The sequence below is a fragment of the Triticum dicoccoides genome, chromosome 1B, assembly GCF_002162155.2.
Source record: "Triticum dicoccoides isolate Atlit2015 ecotype Zavitan chromosome 1B, WEW_v2.0, whole genome shotgun sequence".
Lineage (NCBI taxonomy): Eukaryota > Viridiplantae > Streptophyta > Magnoliopsida > Poales > Poaceae > Triticum > Triticum dicoccoides.
In genome coordinates, this window is record NC_041381.1 from 408,736,225 (window position 1) to 408,744,216 (window position 7,992).

Below are 7,992 nucleotides of genomic sequence, written 5' to 3' on the forward strand. Positions count from 1 at the left end.
GAGAGAGGTAGATCTTGAGGTAAACTGTCCACTTTTCAATTTATTTCTTTGATGCCGAAATTACACGAGGATTGCGAATTTGCGATGCCTACTAGAGATGGTTCAGCTGAGGCCAAGACTTTGTGCTGGTGGCGGTAATGCTTGCCCCACATAACATGGTAATGTGAGGCAGGGTGCTAATTTTGATTACCGCCAATTGCATTTCCAACCCCTCGTTAAATGAGCTTACGGGTACAAAAATGAACTACTCCTACCTTTACTTCCGGCTGGCCCAATTAATCAGCAAGGATTTCTCATAATTGAGTGGTTACGGAGCAGTTACCAGAATTTTAATTATCTAGAGCACTGAAGTAACTCTCAGCATATTCTTTTCTTTTCTTTTCTTTTCTTTTCTTTGCAAAAAGGAAGCATATTCATATCCTGTAACCATGGTAACCGCAAACCCTGACCCCTTATAAAGAAACAATCACTCGGTAGCCAAACATTCCTACTAGTATGCCCGCTCTTTAAATTACAATGGATGAAACTCTAATGGTGATTTATCAATTGTAAATCCATATTGGATGCTATTTTGCTACCTCAGTTCAGCCGTTGGATATCATTTGATGAACCAGATTCAAAAGATATGTGACCATGTGAGGATCGCATGGCCGAAGTAAGAGCATCTACAACCACAATTGCATAAATCCGGCCTCCAAATGCTCGCGGACGCGTCTGCGGATAACGACCGGACAACACACAAAAAGTTGATCCCACAACTACAAACACCATTTTTAAATCATCAAATCCATATTATTACATGCAACGTAAAACCTAACCTAAGCGGACCTCAACCTGCTCTGTCGTGCCCATGTCCGACGGCCGGCCGCACCCCTCGAAGTGTTGGTCCGGTCGCTGGCGAGGTAGAGTAGGACATGGGACACGGACCGGCTCATGGGACTCAAGGCGCCACCGTCTCCCATGCCCTACTCTTTCTCGTCGGAGTCCGGAACCTTCACTGTGACAGTGGACGTGAGATCGATGATGTATCCGCCTTGGAGGAGCCAGCAACGTCCACCACGACGCGGTTGCGGCACCCAGACTGGTGCACGATACAGGGCGCCAGAGAATGCGACTCCGCCTCGCCAACGTCCACCTCCGCGAGGGCTTCTGCCGTCTCCTACGCCACTGCCTTGTACGGCGAGCACGCCGCACCATATTGGCATCGGCGGACGCCCATATGCATTCACCTCGGCGCACCAACGAAGCGGTTGCGCATCCGCCGGCGTGTTGGGATGCCAAACGGACACTGCCTCCGGTGACGCAGCCGCGACACACCTCGCACCGGATCCATGCGCCATTTGGGCGGACGCAATGAATTCCCGACGGAAGGAGTCCGAGCGTCGCTGTCGGGCTGCCTACTCCCTGGAGCGGCGGAGCGCAAGGTGGACGGTCATCTCCTTGGGGCCGCGTGCGATGAGCTCGGGGTCAACGGATCTAGAGGTGTAGGACTCGGATCCACTGGTCACCATGTCGGGGAAGGTAAGGAGATCGTCGGACGGGAGCTTGTGGGCAGAGGGAGTAGACTGGAGTGAAGGGGAATGCGGCTAGAGTTTCGGCCGAAGGTGCAGATATGATCCATTTTATGAGAGGTTGTGTGGGTCAGCGGGCCGGATCCGACGTGGCAGGGGTGCCTAGATGTGTCCGGGCGCCCTATATCCGTCCTAAATTTAGGCTAGATATGAAGAGTGACGGTCAGGCCGGGCGTTTAGGCCAGCTACAAGGAGACCGGTTGGGGGGCATTTTTGCATCCGGACAGCCCGTTCGGCGTTTGGAGCGAGTATGGTTCTGGCCGAATAAGGACTTGTTTGACTCAAAGCTGACATTGCCATAACGAATGGTACTACGTGAGAAATCCCATGCAACATTCTTTAGTTGTACTAGTTTAGGTTAGTTAGCCCTAATATGTTTTACTAAGTAAATAAGTGTGTTAATCAGTTTTAAATCCATGCATCAAACTTTGATTAATGTTACTACTCCCTTTAATACATATTAATTGTCACTGCTTTAGTACATAAAAATTACAGCTTTAGACTGTGAAAGGTAATTTGATAATGTTAAATGGGTATTCGTATTCACACTGTGGTCGGCTATGATTATCTTTCATGATACAAAAGGGCAGTGTGTCAATTAAGGCAAGCAATCTGGCAACAGTGTCTTAGAATTGGTTAAGGTGTCTCCGAACCATAAGTAGACATTACACATATTTAGAATTAGTTGCGCCACAAGTGCAGGAAAATCAGAAAGGCTGGATAACATTTATTGATTAATGCCCGCTATTGTGCACGCAATAGACCTTGCATATAAATATTTTCTAACATACGCGGATAAGAACAAACTAAATATTAGCCTACCAAGCTAATACAGTAGCAGATAAGATGGGGAACAGATGATTATCACTGAAGGAAACAAATTTGTCCAACGGAAAAAAAACTTGTTAGGGAAAAATAATCATGATAATTTATGCTCGATGTTTAGTCCAAATACTACAGTACCATCGGCGAAATATAATTACATTAGAAGTGGACATGGATAATAAATATTGCATGTGATATTTACTATAATAGAAAAATGTTATACTAAATAATTACATTTTCTATTTCTTGTAAATACTTTTATTAATAATTTTCTATACTAAATAAAAAATGTACTATAGTAAAGTACTCCATCCGTTTCTAAATCTAAGTCTTTCTAGAGATTCCAATATGAACTACGAAGCAAAATGAGTGAATCCACACTCTAATATATGTCTATATACATCCGTATGTAGTTCATATTGAAACCTCTACAAAGATTTATATTTAGGAACGGAGGGTGTAAGTTCCTTCAGTGCGTAATTGTTCAAGACCTATCATTAACTTGTTGGTAAGCATACAATATAGAAATCAACACTTTATCTCACGAAATGTAGCCCAATTATTCTATAGACTAGTGTTAGTACCACTTGAACATATTTTTGTGAGTTAAAAGAATAGTCTAATATAACATGAAATTTTAGCAAAGCATAGGGAACACTCTATTTTCGTGTAATACAATTGGATTGATTTATCAATAGAGTTACATACAGATAACATGCATGTTTGTTTCGAATTTGAAGTGTGTGAAACCTATGTCTGACCGTACTGTAGATAACTGTTAGAAGATAAATACTCGATCTAAAAAGTATACTTGTCTCCCCAAAAAACAAAAGAAAAGAAAGTATACTTGTCATGACAAATGATCGATGTATGTAATATTACCTCCGTCCCAAATTAGTTGTCTTAGTTTTGTCTAGATACAGATATACCTAACACTTTAATGTGTCTAGATACATCTATACCTAGACAAAACTATTAAGACAACTAATTCAGGATGGAGGGAGTACAACTATAATGTTGCACAACTTGGTTCTTTTAGTATTATTGCCATGGTTGCCTGCTATTGAGTTATTAATTTGAGAAATATCATTTAGATTTAAAGAAAAAACAAGGATTAGGGAATAAATAGTAATTGGATAAAAAAGGGGGTCTTCGTGTTTTCCATGGAACTTCCCATAATACTTTATCTCGTTATCAAAACAGTCCCTTCTTTAATTCTGAAACACTGACCGGCTATTTAAATTGTTCCTTAGTTACAACGGAGTGATCATTGATTACACAACACTAAAGAATTTTGAAGGAAAACAAAGAAAGCACATCATATGGTGCTTATAATTCTCAGCGCAAATAAAAGTTCCCAGAGTTGATACTCACACATATACACATAGAAATGACACACATCTGCTTTATATGGTCTTTTATATTTGAGGCTATATTTTGGCACAAGCTTATGTTACTAGGAGTTGGTTCTTTTATAGACAAAGAAACTAACTCTACTAAGCACGGCCAACTTTATAGGCAATGGTAAGCATCAACTTTGCTTCTACTGCTCTTCCTTGCCAACATGAAACATCTAACTATGTTGAATGCCTGAATACATCGGTAACTTGCACATATTATTTCGTTGGTAAGGCTGTAGAAAATATCTTTAATTCGTCCTACTAAAATTACAGTTTGCTTGTTAGCTTCAAGTACAGAGATGAACACATATACTCCTCCGATCCGTCCAAACATAAACTACTCCCTCCGCAAACTAATATAACAAACGCTCTTATATTAGAGGGAGTACATGACAAAATTAATAGTAACAAAAGCAATGTACTGTTATTATCGCATTTACCAATTGGCTATGCACGAACCTATCGAGGCCTGCCTGGTACGTTTGAACGTGGTTTGGTTAGTCACACTATATATGTAGCCAAATTTTAAGACATGTCTACATACTTAGTTGGGAGAAGTGATGTGCTTAACAGTGTTGGCAGGAAAAATCTACCAACATGGAGATAGAAAAATTACCGAATATGGCTAGATCATATGTACTGAAAGTTTAGGCCAAGACATGGAAAAACGACCTGTCATAATATATTAATTATCGAAACATACTACTATGATTTCATACAGAAGTTTAAGGTGGATTAGCCCGCGGTCTACCAAAGTAATAAGCTCTCTATCGTACACTTAAATTAAGACGAATCAGCTGATGAGGGTCAACGCATGAAACCCTACAGCCCCAGGCGAAACATGCAGTTTTCCTGCTTAGGACTGAACTAAAACTCGTCAAATGCGAAGGAAACCCGGATCAGAAAGCTCCCAGAAACTACAGTATCGCATGTACCACACAAACTGACAGGGAGCGCGGACCCCAACCAATCAAGCAAGAAATCAGCGTACGGTGCCACTGTGACCAAGGTCACACAGCCGAATCACAGCCCATACCTCGAACGGAACTGACGCAACTGGAGAGCGGAAGAGAAATCAGGTCAAATCAGCGGTGGTACTGCGAAGTGCCAAGACAAGAGAAATTATTACTTTGCTTCTATAGGTGAAGCTCGCAGTCCCGAGTCCGGACGTCACATGAGCTTTTTTCTCCATCTGTAGCCGCAGCCTTCCTTCCTCCTTTTACTCCCAGCATCGATCCCATTGGCTGTTCATCATTAATTTCGGCCTTGTGCTCCATGTACCAGCCACGATCTCATGTGTGTCCTTCATTTTTCAGAACCTCTTCGACTCGCTAGCAGCCGTGATCCAAAGGAAAGAAAGAAGGAGAAGAGGCCAGGGAGAATGCAGGCTGCCAGGCTCCATGAGATACTGCGGGGGGAGTGAGAGGGAGCTTGAGAAATCGAGGGAGAAAAAAAAGCAAAAGCCAAAAGCCAAAAGGTGCATGCGTGTGTGTGTGTGACAAAAGTGAGAGAAGGAAGAGCGGCCTCAAAGGTTGTGGTGTGGTGTGTGACATTTGTGGGAGAGACGGAGACAAAAGGCAGAGCGAGCTAGCAGGCCTGTGCTTTTTGATTAGCTGTGTGCACCGGGTCCGTACGGACACTTTGGGTAAGAATGGCAGCAGCGCTACAAGAGTTCGCGGCCTCCAATAATAGCAACCGCGGCATTGCAAACGCCGGCTAGACCGCTAGACGGCCGGACGGTGTCGTCGCCTCGCCCATGAACCCAAGAACCCACAAGCAGCAACCGGATTTCGAACAGCAGCAGGGAAACTAGATTCAAGATTTGGCGTTTGCGTGGGGGAGGGTACCTGGTGGCGCTGGCGAACTCGTAGAGCCTGCCGCGAGGGGAGAAGACGACGAGCGCAACCTCGGCGTCGCAGAGCACGGAGAGCTCGAAGGCCTTCTTGAGTAGCCCGTTCCTGCGCTTGGAGAAGGTCACCTGCCGGCTCGTCGCGTTCTCTATCCGCTTCATCTCCGTCTTCCCCCGCACCATCCTTCCTGCCGCTGGCGGAGCTCGATCGATCCCCTCTCCTCCGCCGAAAACGGGCCAATCACCAACTGCACAGGGCGGTAAACAACCAACGAATTAAGTGAGTAAATCCGAGCCAGCGGAGATCAAACGCGGTAAAAACGGGTAGATCTGAGAGGGCAGGGCGCACACCAGAAATGGCTAAGCGAGCGAGGAGAAGGAGAGGAGCGGGGAGGACGGCGCGTCCGCGGCTTCCCCTGCCCGCGTAGCCCGGAGAGGAAAGGGCGTGGTGTGGGGTGGGTGCGGGCACTGTGCACTGGATTTATAAGGTAGGGAGGAAAAAACTCGACTGCCGATTAGTGGACGGGGTGGGAAGGCGGCCGGAGGGAGGGAAGGTATCGAAGGGGTAACAAAAGGAAGCCACCCGGCCAAATAAAGAAGGCGACTGCGCGAGGAATTTCCCGTCCTAGGAAAAATCAGGGGACCCGCCCAGGAGCCCCCGTTGGAGCGCCATTGGCCGTCGCCGTTGGTTCGCGGAAATTAACGTGGAACTCCCGCCCGGAGGATGACGATTTTGTGGCCGCAACCCTCGAACCAATGCGTATTTGCAGCCAAGTTTAGCTGTGTGGATGTGTGTGGGTGATTGCCAATGCTAAGAGCATCTCCAAGGGATGCGCATCGAGCGACGCGCTAAAACAGTTTTTTGCGCGTGGAAATGGCGGTTTTTGCGCGCGGCAGGGCGGTGGCTCCAGCAGCGGCTGCAAAATATTGCGCGCGCGACCCACTCTAACAGACGCTGCAAATAAACGGCGCACGCGAGCAAGCAGAACACAAACTAGTTCAACCAAATAGATAAAATTCAACGATACAAATAGCACAAACTTGTCTAATAAACTATCCAATACAAACTAGTCCGATAAAACTAGAAACTACGGTGACTACGGTGAACTCTCGTCGTCTTCCTCCTCCTCGCTTGTGTCCTCTTCCTCCGACGTATCAATAAATGCGTCTGCCCTTCGATCGTCATCTTCCGAGAAGAATGATGCATGTCCCATTTTGCACTGCGATATGGCCAGTGCCTTCCGACGACGCTTGTCCTCCGTCCTGCGCGTCGCCTTGCCCTCCTCTCCGCACAGAAGGCGTTCTCGTTGGCGACGTCCTCCTGGTGGCTCCGGCGCCACTCCGCCATGGCTCGCTCGTCCGCCTGAGCGATGAGGAGGCGGCGTTGCTGCCGACGGTGTTCCTGACGGTCGGCGTCAGTTACTAGCCGCGGCGGAGGGGCGAGGTCCTGCGCCTGCTCGCGCGTCCAGACGTCCCGAAAGTTCATCTGTGCGCGAGGCCTCGAGAGGCGCCACGCTGCCGCGTCGTACGCGCGGGCGGCTTCGTGGGGTGTGTCGAAGGTGCCGAGGCCAAGGTGCACGCCGCCGCACCGAATCTCAACGTAGAAGGTAGCCCGAAGCTCCCCGGCGGCGCGGCGGCATGGTGGCGCGTCGGCGGCGAGGCAAGAAAGCAACAGAGGAAGAGAGAGCGGGAGAGAGCGCGTTGCAAGGTGGAGAGCGATGAGAGGGCGTGTGGCGGGCGCTGCATTTTATAGGCGCGCCGGATACCACGTGCCAAATCTAGCGCGTGCCCGGCCGCTTTTTCCCCAGTGCGCGCGATCGTTTCCCACGCGCCTGAGTTTCCCGCCTGCGCGGGAGCGCGCGAAACCGTCCCGCGCGTGGTTTTTGCAGCCACTGTTGGAGATGCTCTAAGTACCAACATGTGGTTAGATAGTTAGGAGGACAGTGGTATCCCAGCCCACTAGGATTCAAGTCCTGATGCTCGCATTTTTTTGAATTTATTTTAGGATTTCCGACGATGCACTTTTAGTGGGAGGGGAAGTTCCTATCGACGATGAGACGCCTATGATGACTTCTTAAATCTCAAGATGATATGCCGACTCAGTCTCTCGGAGATGCTCATGGGGGTAGGGTGTGTGTTCATCGGGGTGAGTGTATGTGTGTATATATGAGTGCTTGCGTTTGTACTGTGTTGATAAAGTATAAAATAATCGTAAGATAAGGGCATCTCAATGCCGACCCTCAAACCATCCACAACTATCCGGACGAGCGATGCGGGCGTGTTTTGCCATCCGATGCGGACCTTTGTCAGTCCGCCGCCCGGTCCGGATGTGCTTTTCCCTTCAAAC

General features: G+C 47.5%; 1 pseudogene; it reads right to left on the bottom strand.

Moving 5' to 3' along the window:
- Nucleotides 1–6,130, bottom strand: part of LOC119338016 — an 11,739-nt pseudogene extending 5,609 nt beyond the window's left edge.
- Between the last annotated feature and the right edge of the window lie 1,862 nt (nt 6,131–7,992).